The sequence below is a fragment of the Pseudophryne corroboree genome, chromosome 4 (genome assembly GCF_028390025.1).
Source record: "Pseudophryne corroboree isolate aPseCor3 chromosome 4, aPseCor3.hap2, whole genome shotgun sequence".
Classification (NCBI taxonomy): Eukaryota; Metazoa; Chordata; class Amphibia; order Anura; family Myobatrachidae; genus Pseudophryne; species Pseudophryne corroboree.
This window is the reverse complement of record NC_086447.1, coordinates 809,594,431-809,608,607: the sequence shown is the minus strand read 5'-3', so window position 1 is coordinate 809,608,607 and position 14,177 is coordinate 809,594,431.

Here is a 14,177-nt window from a genome sequence, read left to right as displayed (position 1 = left end):
TGGAGACATTGACCAGCAGCAATTGCCTCCACAAAGTACACAGGGAGCTGAGATGGTGGATTCCAGTGGGGACGAATTGATAATCTGTGAGGAGCGGGATGTACACGGTGATATATCGGAGGAAGATGATGAGGTGGACATCTTGCCTCTGTAGAGCCAGTTTGTGCAAGGAGAGATTAATTGCTTCTTTTTCGGTGGGGGTCCAAACCAACCCGTCATTTCAGTCACAGTCGTGTGGCAGACCCTGTCACTGAAATGATGGGTTGGTTAAAGTGTGCATGTCCTGTTTATACAACATAAGGGTGGGTGGGAGGGCCCAAGGACAATTCCATCTTGCACCTCTTTTTTCTTTCATTTTTATTTGCGTCATGTGCTGTTTGGGGAGTGTTTTTTGGAAGGGCCATCCTGCGTGACACTGCAGTGCCACTCCTAGATGGGCCAGGTGTTTGTGTCGGCCACTAGGGTCGCTTATCTTACTCACACAGCTACCTCATTGCGCCTCTTTTTTTCTTCTTTGCGTCATGTGCTGTTTGGGGAGTGTTTTTTGGAAGGGCCATCCTGCGTGACACTGCAGTGACACTCCTAGATGGGCCAGGTGTTTGTGTCGGCCACTAGGGTCGCTGAGCTTAGTCATCCAGCGACCTCGGTGCAAATTTTAGGACTAAAAATAATATTGTGAGGTGTGAGGTGTTCAGAATAGACTGAAAATGAGTGGAAATTATGGTTTTTGAGGTTAATAATACTTTGGGATCAAAATGACCCCCAAATTCTATGATTTAAGCTGTTTTTTAGTGTTTTTTGAAAAAAACACCAAATCCAAAACACACCCGAATCCGACAAAAAAAATTCGGTGAGGTTTTGCCAAAACGCGGTCGAACCCAAAACACGACCGCGGAACCGAACCCAAAACCAAAACCCGAAAAATTTCAAGTGCACATATCTAGTACACATTATGATTCATATGTAGCATATATGACTTACTTGGTTCTATCACATCATTTATCATTGTCTTAGCATCACCTGATATGTCGAACAAAGGACATCAACTTATTGCATAAAATATGAAAAATAAGAAAATATACTAAATATAAAATATAACTTCCCTAACGTTGAGATTTTTTTCAGGATGAGACTACACAAGGCAACTCAAAACATGGTGGTAAAATAAAAGCATACGATACCAAAATAAACATATACTGTAGGTCTGTATATCTATTTGCTTTCTAGGTGTAATGGAAAATGTATCAGAAGAGGATGTAGTTATGTGACCATCCCTCGGGATCCCAGCAGTCACCATGCCAACGCCGGGATCCTAGGTGATCAAATGCCTGACAGTTGGCATGCCAACTAACAGGGATTATTCCCACTCGTAAGTGTTCACGACACCCATAGAGTGGGAATAGAACCTGTGGCAAGCCCGCACGCCCCTGCGCCCCGCCCCTGTTGCGCAAGGGGCTCTGTTGCGCTTGCCACCCCGCTGGCATTCTGAAGTCGGTATGCTGACCTCCGGGATCACCACCACCGGTCTCACAGCCCCAACAAATCAGATGTAGTTATTGGGGAAGAACCTCTTAGGTGCTATGCTTATGTCAGCAGTGATTAAATCAGTCATTGCGATTAAAGTTTCTTTCTATGGCACTTGTGGTTATGTGTCTTAATTCATCAGGGATCCATCATGTTCCATGTAATTGAAAAATATGGCCAAAATTATTTATTATTTTTAAAACATTTAATACATCAGGAAACCAGATAAAATCAACAATAGTAGAATGATCACACAGTAGTAAAAGATGCTATCATACCAAAGAGCAGCTTAAAAGTGCATGGTACAGTATGAAGATTTTGAAAGGATCCGGATCCTTCCTATCGCCACGTTTTCAGTGCTGTAGTGCTTAAAGTGTGTCTGGTGAGATCATCCAAAAATGGCCCAAAGCAGTCAAAGCGTTTTGAGCAGTAAAATTTTTTTTTCACATGCGTCTGTTTGGAGGTGGATCACTGATGGGTGCTCAAACCCCTGATGCAAGATACAGACGCATCATGACGACGACTGGTGTACGAATCTGATTGGATGAATATGTTTAAATCTCTCCCAAATGCTAATATTCTGATTATGATATTGCTGTGATCTAATCGCAGGATTACTGTGAAATGAGTGATGATAAAACATGTTTACTAGTCAGCTTGTAAATAGGAAGGCTATTCATTAAATGTTTATCATTTGAGTTTGGGTCATGTTTTTTATTTATTTTTTATTTGCCGTGCTCTCTGTGACTTCGTTACCTGTGAATTACACTGCCCAGCCATTTACTGTAATGTATTGTATATGCATTGCATACTGATTTTTTTAGCATCTTTGTCTATCACTCAATTACTCTGTCACACCGCCCGTTGTATTCAAAATTGCTCTGTTTCCATCGTCTGCAGGAGGAGGGAGACGCGTTTGCTTAGTTTGCCGAGCTGGATGAATCTCCCATTAGCTCTCTGTGCATTGGTAGCAAAAATGTTTGTTTTTATTCTTTTCAAATCAAACACGTTACATTGCGTCCAAATCCAGCATAGACCCCAGACTGCGGCACAGGAGAAGGGATGAGGGTTGGCAATGGAGACCCTTACTCCTGATATAATAAAACTTGCAGTTAGATACTGATAGAGCATATGCTTAAAATTAACTTCCAGCAGAAGTTCCTTAAGAAGAATGCACAAACAGCCATTTATTCTAAAAGAGGTCTAACTACAAGGGCCATTTGGTCTTCACCTGGGGCTGAATTCTCGAAGAAAAATGAGTCCTGATAAAAAAAAACCCCCACTTGTATCAATCAAGTTCATTCATTATATGGATCAACGAACTTCACGAATACAAGTTCATTCCTACCCCTTATGGTGTCTGCAGTCAAACATCCAATCAGAGTGGCTTTCTCACACTTCAACCAAACAAACTTAAGTTGCGTGTGAGCGGACACTTGCAAGCAGGCCCCCTCCCCTACCTGTTAACATTATTGACGCTCCTAGGAAGATCAAGACTATAGGTCTATTGTCATACTACAGGGTTTTTTTTTTTTCTTCATTATTTACCCATTTAGTTTCCTCTTCAATCAGTGGTGCCCCTTACTAGATATCCCCTGATGATCACTAGTAAAACCACTCACTACAACAACTCGTTATCAATCAAAAGAAAAGAGTACCATATTTATTTTGTACAGAGCACCTTGAGCTATTCATCCATGTTAACTCATCATTTCCCAAACTTTTATTTGGTAGATGTACAATATTTAAATCATGTTTTTTTTCTGCCCACTATTTTACCACATTTCTGGAAACTATTGTGCATTCCAGTCTTGGGTGGTAAAGAAACTAAGGATATTTTTGGAAAATACAAAGTTTTCTAAAATAAATAAGGTATGATGTGTGTGGGCACAACACAGAGAAATGACTAACATTGATGTTGGAAAGTGACCACCCCAAAATTGCCTCAAAACAGAGGTGAAAAAAAATAAGATTTTACTTACCGGTAAATCTATTTCTCGTAGTCCGTAGTGGATGCTGGGGACTCCGTAAGGACCATGGGGAATAGACGGGCTCCGCAGGAGACATGGGCACTTTAAGAAAGAATTTAGATTCTGGTGTGCTCTGGCTCCTCCCTCTATGTCACTCCTCCAGACCTCAGTTAGAGAAACTGTGCCCGGAAGAGCTGACAGTACAAGGAAAGGATTTTGGGAATCCAGGGTAAGACTCATACCAGCCACACCAATCACACCGTATAACTTGTGATAAACTTACCCAGTTAACAGTATGAACAACAACAGAGCATCAGATCAACCCTGATGCACCATAACATAACCCTTATGCAAGCAATAACTATACACAAGTATTGCAGAAGAAGTCCGCACTTGGGACGGGCGCCCAGCATCCACTACGGACTACGAGAAATAGATTTACCGGTAAGTAAAATCTTATTTTCTCTAACGTCCTAGTGGATGCTGGGGACTCCGTAAGGACCATGGGGATTATACCAAAGCTCCCAAACAGGCGGGAGAGTGCGGATGACTCTGCAGCACCGAATGAGCAAACACAAGGTCCTCCTCAGCCAGGGTATCAAACTTGTAGAACTTTGCAAAGGTGTTTGAACCTGACCAAGTAGCCGCTCGGCAAAGCTGTAATGCCGAGACCCCTCGGGCAGCCGCCCAAGAAGAGCCCACCTTCCTTGTGGAATGGGCCTTAACTGATTTAGGCAGCGGCAACCCAGCCGCAGAATGAGCCTGCTGAATCGTGTTACAGATCCAGCGAGTAATAGTTTGCTTTGAAGCAGGCGCCCCAAGCTTGTTGGAAGCATACAGGATAAACAAAGATTCTGTTTTCCTGACCTTAGCCGTTCTGGCTACATAAACCTTCAAAGCCCCGACTACATCCAGTGACTCGGAATCCTCCAAGTCAGTAGTAGCCACAGGCACCACAATAGGTTGGTTTATATGAAAGGATGAAACCACTTTCGGCAGAAATTGTGGGCGGGTCCGCAATTCTGCTCTATCCGCATGGAAAACCAGATAAGGGCTTTTATGTGACAAAGCCGCCAATTCTGACACACGCCTAGCTGAAGCCAAGGCTAATAGCATGACCACCTTCCACGTGAGATATTTTACTTCCACCGTTTTGAGTGGTTCAAACCAGTGTGATTTCAGGAAACTCAACACCACGTTAAGATCCTAAGGTGCCACTGGAGGCACAAAAGGGGGCTGAATATGCAGCACTCCCTTTACAAACGTCTGAACTTCAGGCAGAGAAGCCAGTTCTTTTTGAAAGAAAATGGATAAGGCCGAAATCTGAACCTTAATGGAACCCAATTTAAGGCCCAAAGTCACTCCCGACTGTAGAAAGAGAAGGAAAAGGCCCAGCTGGAATTCCTCCGTAGGAGCATTTCTGGCCTCACACCAAGCCACATATTTTCGCCATATACTGTGATAATGTTGAGCCGTCACATCCTTCCTAGCCTCTATCAGCGTAGGAATGACCTCATCCGGAATGCCTTTTTCTGCTAGGATCCGGCGTTCAACCGCCATGCCGTCAAACGCAGCCGCGGTAAGTCTTGGAACAGACAGGGCCCCTGTTGCACAAGTCCTGTCCTAGAGGCAGAGGCCACGGGTCCTCTGTGAGCATTTCTTGTAGATCTGGATACCAAGTCCTTCTTGGCCAATCCGGAACAAACCTTATTGTTCTCACTCCTCTTTTCCTTATGATTCTCAGCACCTTGGGTATGAGAGGAAGAGGAGGAAATACATAGACCGACCGGAAAACCCACGGTGTCACCACTGCGTCCACAGCTATCGCCTGAGGGTCTCTTGACCTGGCGCAATATCTCTGCAGCTTTTTGTTGAGGCGGGATGCCATCATGTCCACCTGTGGCAGTTCCCACCGACTTGCAATCTGCATGAAGACTTCTTGATGAAGTCCCCACTCTCCCGGGTGGAGGTCGTGCCTGCTGAGGAAGTCTGCTTCCCAGTTGTCCACTCCCGGAATGAACACTGCTGACAGTGCGCTTACGTGATTCTCCGCCCAGCTAAGAATTCTGGTGGCTTCTACCATCGCCACCCTGCTCCTTGTGCCTTGGCAGTCTACATGAGCCACTGCGGTGATATTGTCTGACTGAATCAGAACCGGTTGGTCGCGAAGCAGGGACTCCGCTTGACGTAGGGCGTTGTATATGGCCCTTAGTTCCAGGATGTTGATGTGAAGGCAAGTCTCCTGACTTGACCACAGCCCTTAGAAATTTCTTCCCTGTGTGACTGCCGCCCACCCTCGGAGGCTTGCATCCGTGGTCACCAGGACCCAGTCCTGAATGCCGAATCTGCGACCTTCGAGAAGGTGAGCACTCTGCAGCCACCACAGGAGAGACACCCTGGCCCTGGGGGATAGGGTGATTAACCGATGCATCTGAAGATGTGATCCGGACCACTTGTCCAGTAAGTCCCTTTGGAAGGCCCTCGCATGGAACCTGCCGAAGGGAATGGCCTCGTATGATGCCACCATCCTTCCCAGGACTCGAGTGCAGTGATGCACTGACACCTGTTTTGGTTTTAATAGATTCCTGACCAGTGTCATGAGCTCCTGAGCTCTCTCTATCGGGAGATAAACCCTTTTCTGGTCTGTGTCTAGGATCATGCCTAGGAGAGGCAGATGAGCTGTAGGAACCAACTGCGACTTTGGAATATATAGAATCCAGCCGTGTTGCCGTTACACTTCCAGAGAAAGTGATACGCTGTTCAGCAACTGCTCTCTTGATCTCACTTTTATGAGGAGATCGTCCAAGTACGTGATAATAGTGACACCTTGCTTCCGTAGGAGCACCATCATTTCCGCCATTGCCTTGGTGAATATTCTCGGGGCCGTGGAGAGACCAAACGGCAACGTCTGAAATTGGTAATGACAATCCCGTACCGCAATTCTGAGGTACGCCTGATGAGGTGGATAAATGGGGACATGAAGGTATGCATCCTTTATGTCCCGAGTCACCATAAAATCTCCCCCTTTCAGGCTTGCAATGACCCCTCTTAGCGATTCCATCTTGAACTTGAACCTTTTCAGGTATATGTTCAGGGATTTTAAATTCAATATGGGTCTGACCGAACCGTCTGGTTTCGGGACTACAACATGGTCGAATAATAACCCCCTCCTTCAATTGAAGGAGGGGAACCTTGACCACCACCTGTTGAAGATACAATTTGTGAATTGCAGTTAACACTGTTTCCCTCTCGTGGGGGAAGCCGGCAGGGCCGTCGGTGAGGGGGCATCTTCTCAAAGTCCAGTTTGTATCCCTGAGACACAATATCTATTGCCCAGGGATCTAACAGGGAGTGAACCCACTTGTGGCTGAACTTACAAAGGCGTGCCCCCACCGGGCCTAGCTCCGCCTGTGGAGCCCCAGCGACATGCGGTGGAGTTTTGTAGAGGCCGGGGAGGACTTCTGTTCCTGGGAACTAGCTGTGTTGTGCAGCTTCTTTCCTCTGCCAAGATAGGACGCACCTCGGACTTTCTTGTTTCTTTGTTCGAAAGGCTGCATTTTATAATGTCGTGCTTTCCTAGGCTGTGCAGGAATATAAGTCAAAATATCAGAATTACCAGCTATAGCTGTGGAGACCAGGTCCGGGAACCCTTCTCCACACAATCCTCAGCCTTCCATATGCCTCTTAAGTCGGCATCATCTGTCCATTGCATATTCTACAGGACACGTCAAGCAGAAATCGACATAGCTTTGACTCTAGGACCCAGTATACTCATGTCTCTTTGGGCATGTTTTATATATATATATCTCTTAAGACAGCATCTTTTATATACCGTATATACTCGAGTATAAGCCGACTTTTTCAGCACTTTTTTTTGTGCTGAAAAAGCCACCTCGGCTTATACTCGAGTCAGTGACAGGCAGAGCAGTGTGAAGGAGGGACACGGAGCGCACGGCTCTCCTGTGTCCCTCCTGCATCTCCGGCGGCAGCAGCGGCGGTTCTATTAAAGGAAGTACCCGTTCGTGACCTCTGATCACGAACCGGCACTTCCTTTAATAGACCCGCCGCGGCCGCCGAAGATGCAGGAGGGACACAGGAGAGGCGCGTGCTGTGCGCTTCATGTCCCTCCAGAAGACAGCGCGGGATCGACGGAGGGGTAAGTAACAGCACTGTGGGGCATATCTGGCACTTGGGGAGGGAGCATATCTGGCAGCATGAGGGGGCATATGTGGCAGCAAGAGGGGACATATCTGGCAGCATGAGGGCACAACTGGCAGCATTGAGGGACATATGTGGCAGCATTGAGGGACATATGTGGCAGCATGAGGGCACAACTGGCAGCATGAGGGCACAACTGGCAGCATGAGGGCACAACTGGCAGCATTGAGGGACATATGTGGCAGCATGAGGGGCTTATCTGGCAGCGTGAGGGACATATGTGGCAGCGTGAGGGACATATGTGGCAGCGTGAGGGACATATGTGGCAGCATGAGGGGCATATGTGGCAGCATGAGGGGCATATGTGGCAGCATGAGGGACATATGTGGCAGCATGAGGGCATATCTGGTACTGTGGGGCATATTTGGCAGCATGAGGGCATATCTGGCAGCATGAGGGGCATATGTGGCAGCATGAGGGACATATGTGGCAGCATGAGGGCATATCTGGCACTGTGGGGCATATTTGGCAGCATGAGGGCATATCTGGCACATCAGGCACTGTGGGCATATCTGGCAGTATGAGGGCATATCTGGCACTGTGGGGGCATATCTGGCAGTATGAGGGCATATCTGGCACTGTGGGGGCATATCTGGCAGTATGAGGGCATATCTGGCACTGAGGGCTGTGTACGGCTAGAGCTGCATTTCCCACCCTAGGCTTATACTCGAGTCAATAAGTTTTCCCAGGTTTTTGTGGTAGAATTAGGTGCCTCGGCTTATATTCGGGTCGACTTATACTCGAGTATATACGGTATATATATCTCTATATATACATATATATATATATATATATATACATACATACTAGGGTCTCCATCTCTGCTGATAAGGTACCTGTCCACGCTGCCACAGCGCTATAAACCCATGCCGACACAATCGCCGGTCTGAGTAGTGTACCAGAATGTGCACTTATCTGCAGGATCCCTGAGGATAGCTGTTACGTCAGGGCTACCTTTTGGGCAAACGTGACACCCTAGGGGAAGATTCCCATCGTATCCTGGCCCTAGTGGGGACAGGATACTCCCTGAGAATTCTTTGTGGGAAACTGCAGTCTCTTGTCTGGAGATTCCCGCTCTTTTTCATCATGAGAGGAGGGAAATTTACCTCAGCTTTCTTCCCCTTAAACATGTGTACCCTTGTGTCAGGGACAGAGGAGTCATCAGTGATATGCAAATCATCTTTTATTACAATAATCATATATTGAATACTTTTCTGCCATTTTGGCTGTAACTTTGCATTATCGTAGTCGACACTGGAGTCAGACCCTGTGTCGATATCAGTGTCTATTATTTTGGATAGTGAGCATTGAGAGACTCTGAAGGTCTCTGCGACATAGGGACAGACATGGGTAGATTTCCTGTCTGTTCTCTAATCTTTTGTGCAATAAATTCACCTTAGCACTTAATTACACATATCCAAACAGGTGTCGGCGTTGTCGACGGAGACACCCTCTCACACACATATGTGCTTCATCTCCTCCTTAGGGGAGCCTTTTACCTCAGACATGTCGACACACACGTACCGACACACCACACACTCAGGGAATGCTCATCTGAAGACAATTCCCCCATAAGGCCCTTTGGAGAGACAGAGAGAGAGTATGCCAGCACACACCCCAGCGCTATTAACCCAGGAATAACACAGTAACTTAATGTTAACCCAGTAGCTGCTGTTTATATTGATTTTTGCGCCTAATTATGTGCCCCCCCCCTCTCTTTTTACCCTCTTCTACCGTGTAACTGCAGGGGAGAGGCTGGGGAGCTTCCTCTCAGCGGTGCTGTGGAGAAAAAACATGGCGCTGGTGAGTGCTGAGGAAGAAGCCCCGCCCCCTCGACGGCGGGCTTCTGTCCCGCTTTCATGTACAATTTTTGGCGGGGGCTCGTACATATATACAGTGCCCAACTGTATATATGCCCACTTTTCTCAAGAGATCCTAATTGCTGCCCAGGGCGCCCCCCCCCCCCCCCCTGCGCCCTGCACCCTTACAGTGACCGGAGTATGTGGGTGTAGTGTGGGAGCAATGGCGCACAGCTGCAGTGCTGTGCGCTACCTCAGTGAAGACAGGAGTCTTCTGCCGCCGATTTCGAAGTCTTCTTGCTTCTTTCACCCGGCTTCTGTCTTCCGGCTCTGCGAGGGGGACGGCGGCGCGGCTCCGGGATCGGACGACAAAGGGTGAGATCCTGTGTACGATCCCCCTGGAGCTAATGGTGTCCACTAGCCTAAGAAGCAGGACCTATCTTCAGAGAGTAGGGCTGCTTCTCTCCCCTCAGTCCCACGATGCAGGGAGTCTGTTGCCAGCAGATCTCCCTGAAAATAAAAAAACCTAACAAAATACTTTCTTAGAGCAAGCTCAGGAGAGCTCACTAAGTAGCACCCAGCTCGTCCGGGCACAGATTCAAACTGAGGTCTGGAGGAGGGACATAGAGGGAGGAGCCAGAGCACACCAGAATCTAAATTCTTTCTTAAAGTGCCCATGTCTCCTGCGGAGCCCGTCTATTCCCCATGGTCCTTACGGAGTCCCCAGCATCCACTAGGATGTTAGAGAAAAAGCCTTAGAAGCGGAGGGGTTAAGGATGGATCTGAAACTCATTGTGGTAGCCAGGTAATAGGAACTGGACCGAACCATAGTCACTCTGATCGCAAATATTGTCCTTTATCCTAAGGTAGAAGCCCTCATCAGGATCTCTGCGGTTTCATGCGAGTAGAAACTACAGATCAGTAGGATGGTAAGAGGACAAGGACAATCACAGATCACAATGTTACCTTATTAATAAGTAAGGTTTTAGTGTTTTATTGGTGTTATAAAATAATCGTGATGTTCCATTCCAGAAGGCACAATCCTGGCAGCAACTTCGATATAATCATGATGTTCCATTCCAGAATGCACAATCCAGTCAGCAACATCTAAACAATCGTGATGTGCCGTTCCAGAACGCACAATCCACCCAACAACAGCGCTACTCTTTCCTCGCTAACCATAGAGGCGTGCAGGAGAAGTAGTGATGTTGAGTGTGCCATAATGGACAAACGTGCACAGCTGAACATTGCAGTGATGTTCGGTGGCACATCACCAGTCACTATTTGATCACCATGAATACACAGCGTATATTGCAAAGCACATCACAAGGTGTATGCCCAGCCTCAGCTCATGTGAGACACCTCCGCAATCTAAAAGTGCTTCTAGGTTTGTAGAGATGTGAACAAAAATTTAAACCCAGCCCTCTGAGGTGTGTACATTCTGTTGATGCAGAAAGAGGTGGAAACATGGTAGATTTCCACCTTCCCCCTTCCATCTAAAAGACCCATTTATTGCTGCACACACCAGTGGCAGTTTGTCTAGATACATTGAGGCTGTGTCACCTAAATTGGGACAGTGGGGAGATGTGGGGCATGGCAGGTCCAAGGCTGCCCTCAAACAGTGCACGGAACCATTTGCGTTTTATAAATGATCTTCAATGACTCATCGTTAATCTCACTTCTGCCAGTAGCGTGGCATGTCCCAATATAACTAGAATCCAAATTCTCTGTGCTAACATACTTCTGCCTTTATGTTTGTTGGACAGTTACCCTTCTTATAAACTGAGTTTATTTTCCTTGCAACCTCACTTGATTTACATTTCTTACGTCAACTTTCCATTTCACTGAAAAATTGTGATTTCACTCTTAGCAGCAATTTCCATAAGACATGACTTTACCTTTCCCTTCTTACACTGAGAGTCATATGTTGCTGCACCCGGAACACAGTTTGCTGCCATAAACAGGAATCAGCTGTAGAACTAGTCTTATTGACATTCTAAGAATATGTAAATCAGTTTTTCCATCATATATGTTTTTTCATTTATTTACTTTTAACAATAAAGAAAATAAAAGATGAGCTGAAAAAGGCATGCACATTCTTTCTCACTGCAAATTTATTGAAACCTCACTTAATATCGGTGTTGTGTATCTTGGTGCAGAGTTTCCCGAACTCAGGCCTCGAGGCACCATAAAGCTGGCTATACACCATGCCAACCATCCAAATTGTCTGGCCAACTAAAATGGTGCTCCACAAACCAAACCTTTTTTCATCAGCCCAATTAACCAGCCAACTTCTCTCTAACTTGTGATGTCACAAAAGTAGATGGACAGTGTCTGCCCACTTATGTATGCTTTAAATAAATACTTTTTTGCTTGTTAAAAATATGAACAGTAATATGTGTAGTTATTTATTGCTTTTAAACTGAAAGTGCTGTTAACAACTTATTGGCTACTATATTTTACAAAAATGCCCCTAGAGTTGATGATTTTGTAAATAATTGCTATATAAACCAGATTCCAGATTCAGTATAACAGTATCACAGAATATGCAGATTTGTTAATAAAATTATATTGAATAAGGATTAAATAATTTGACCATTTAAACAAAAATCAACAATTTTGGGGACAGTTAAAAAAACCCTTTTCAGTTTTATATATATATATATATATATATATACACACACACACACGTAGATAGATAGATAGTGATAAAAGCACTGGTGAAGTGATAAACGGGAGATATGTTTGTCCCAGGTTTTTGACCTATGCGATTTAAGCCCCCAGGAAATGTCTGTTTTGCTACACAGATTTGAATCGAGTTTGGGCTTTTACTAAATGCCGAATAATGGGTCCTGGGGGTATGGGTGTGAGAAAGAAGGGAGGGCTCCACAAATTAAGCCCATTTTAGGCTTTTAGGCCTTCAGCCTGAGAGCAGGCTAATTAGTGCCTGCACATGTAAGAGGCTGATATAAGCTGTGTCAGGGCTTGGATCAGGGTCTGACTACCTTCAGAAACAGCCAGCAGGTCTGTTAGGATACACTGTGATTTACTGACTGTAAGTACTGTGCATTTGCCTATGTTTGTGGTAGGAGTCCTACCACTTTAACAGACATTTTCCACCCCCGAAAACCGCTCAGAAATTGTGTTTTTTATGAGTGAATTAGGTGAAGAACATGTTTTTTACCTTATCCAATATGATTTTAGTTAATAAAAGAGAATGTTTTGTTGTTGATAGTTAAAAAAAATAAATAAAATCCCCCCCCCCCCCCCCCCCCCCCCAAACATCGGAACAATGGTCAGCACCATGGGAACATCGCAACCATCACAACTTGTGTGTTAACAGCGGGGACAGCCGGCAGGTACACAGGGGGCTTTATTTACACTTCCCCAGCGGCTGCTATTGTCTGCAGTTGCTGGATGGTCTGCTACTGTGCTGACCGATCAGCAACACTGGGGGCGGGTGCGGGAAGGCAGAGGGAAGTTTATCTTCACTGCAGCTGCAAACACTGTTTATCTGACTTGTCGCATCCTGTGCGACCAGGTCAGATAAAGCACTTGCTGGTGTGGTCGCATCTGATGTGACCATGCTGGGCAAGTGGTTAAGAGAAGGAATCTATAATGTTTAGTTAGTGCCCAGATGGGTTTGACTTTATTTTTATGTTTTGTTTTTGCACTGCACAATAAAACTAGCCACGGCTGGATTGCACGAAAACCCTGGAATGGCGGGCTGTTTTCCTGGCTGCTGTGTGTTTGGAGGTGCCCATTTACGCCAGGAGAGGGCACCCCTATCCTGATCTCATATGTATATATATATATATATATGTGAACAGAGATGAGGTATTGAAAGCGACCAATGGTGCTAAAAGATTGTAGCAGAGCAATGCAGTTTATAAAGAATAATATGCAAATGTATTATATTATACAGCACTAAACAAAACTGAGTTAAAAAACTGTTCAAAAAAAGGGTGACATACAGCTAAAATATTACAAAAAAATACAGAAAAAAATGTATAAAAAGGACATAGGACATAAAATATACAAAGATAAAAAAGTATGTGATTTATTTTTTTTGTTCATGGGGTATTGATGGCGTGCCTTGGAAATTTTAGAATTTTGGCGTGCCCCCGAATTGAAAAAGGTTGAAAATCACTGCACTATGCAATACTCTCCATGAGTGATATTGCATAGTGTTTTCCCTACCCTTCTGGGCGGCCGACTTAGCGAATACACACTGTACAATATCGCTAGGAAAATCGTACAGTGATGTCATGCCGTGGCTGTCCCGTACATGCAGTTTTGGGTGATACGTCCAAATTGAGCTGCATGCACAGCCAACAACGGGGCCAATAATGATGCGCAGGAGTGCGCATCGTTCATAGAATACCACACTGGGCGATAGTACAAATGATATCGCTCAGAAGGGTGAATATAAGCTATATCGCTTGTAATATCGCATGTGTGTGTTAGCATCTTAAGGAATAATCATACGCAGTAGATGGCTCAATCTAATAGATAACTACTGATAAGATGAGAAAGGCCAGGAGTGTTGGGGAGAGGGGTCTGCCAGCTCTCTTCTGTCGGAAACTTGGCTAAGGAAAAGATTTTTAGGTTCCTATTGGATTGCCTGTGACCTAAGATTCTATTATTTAAAAAATGTAGGGTTTCC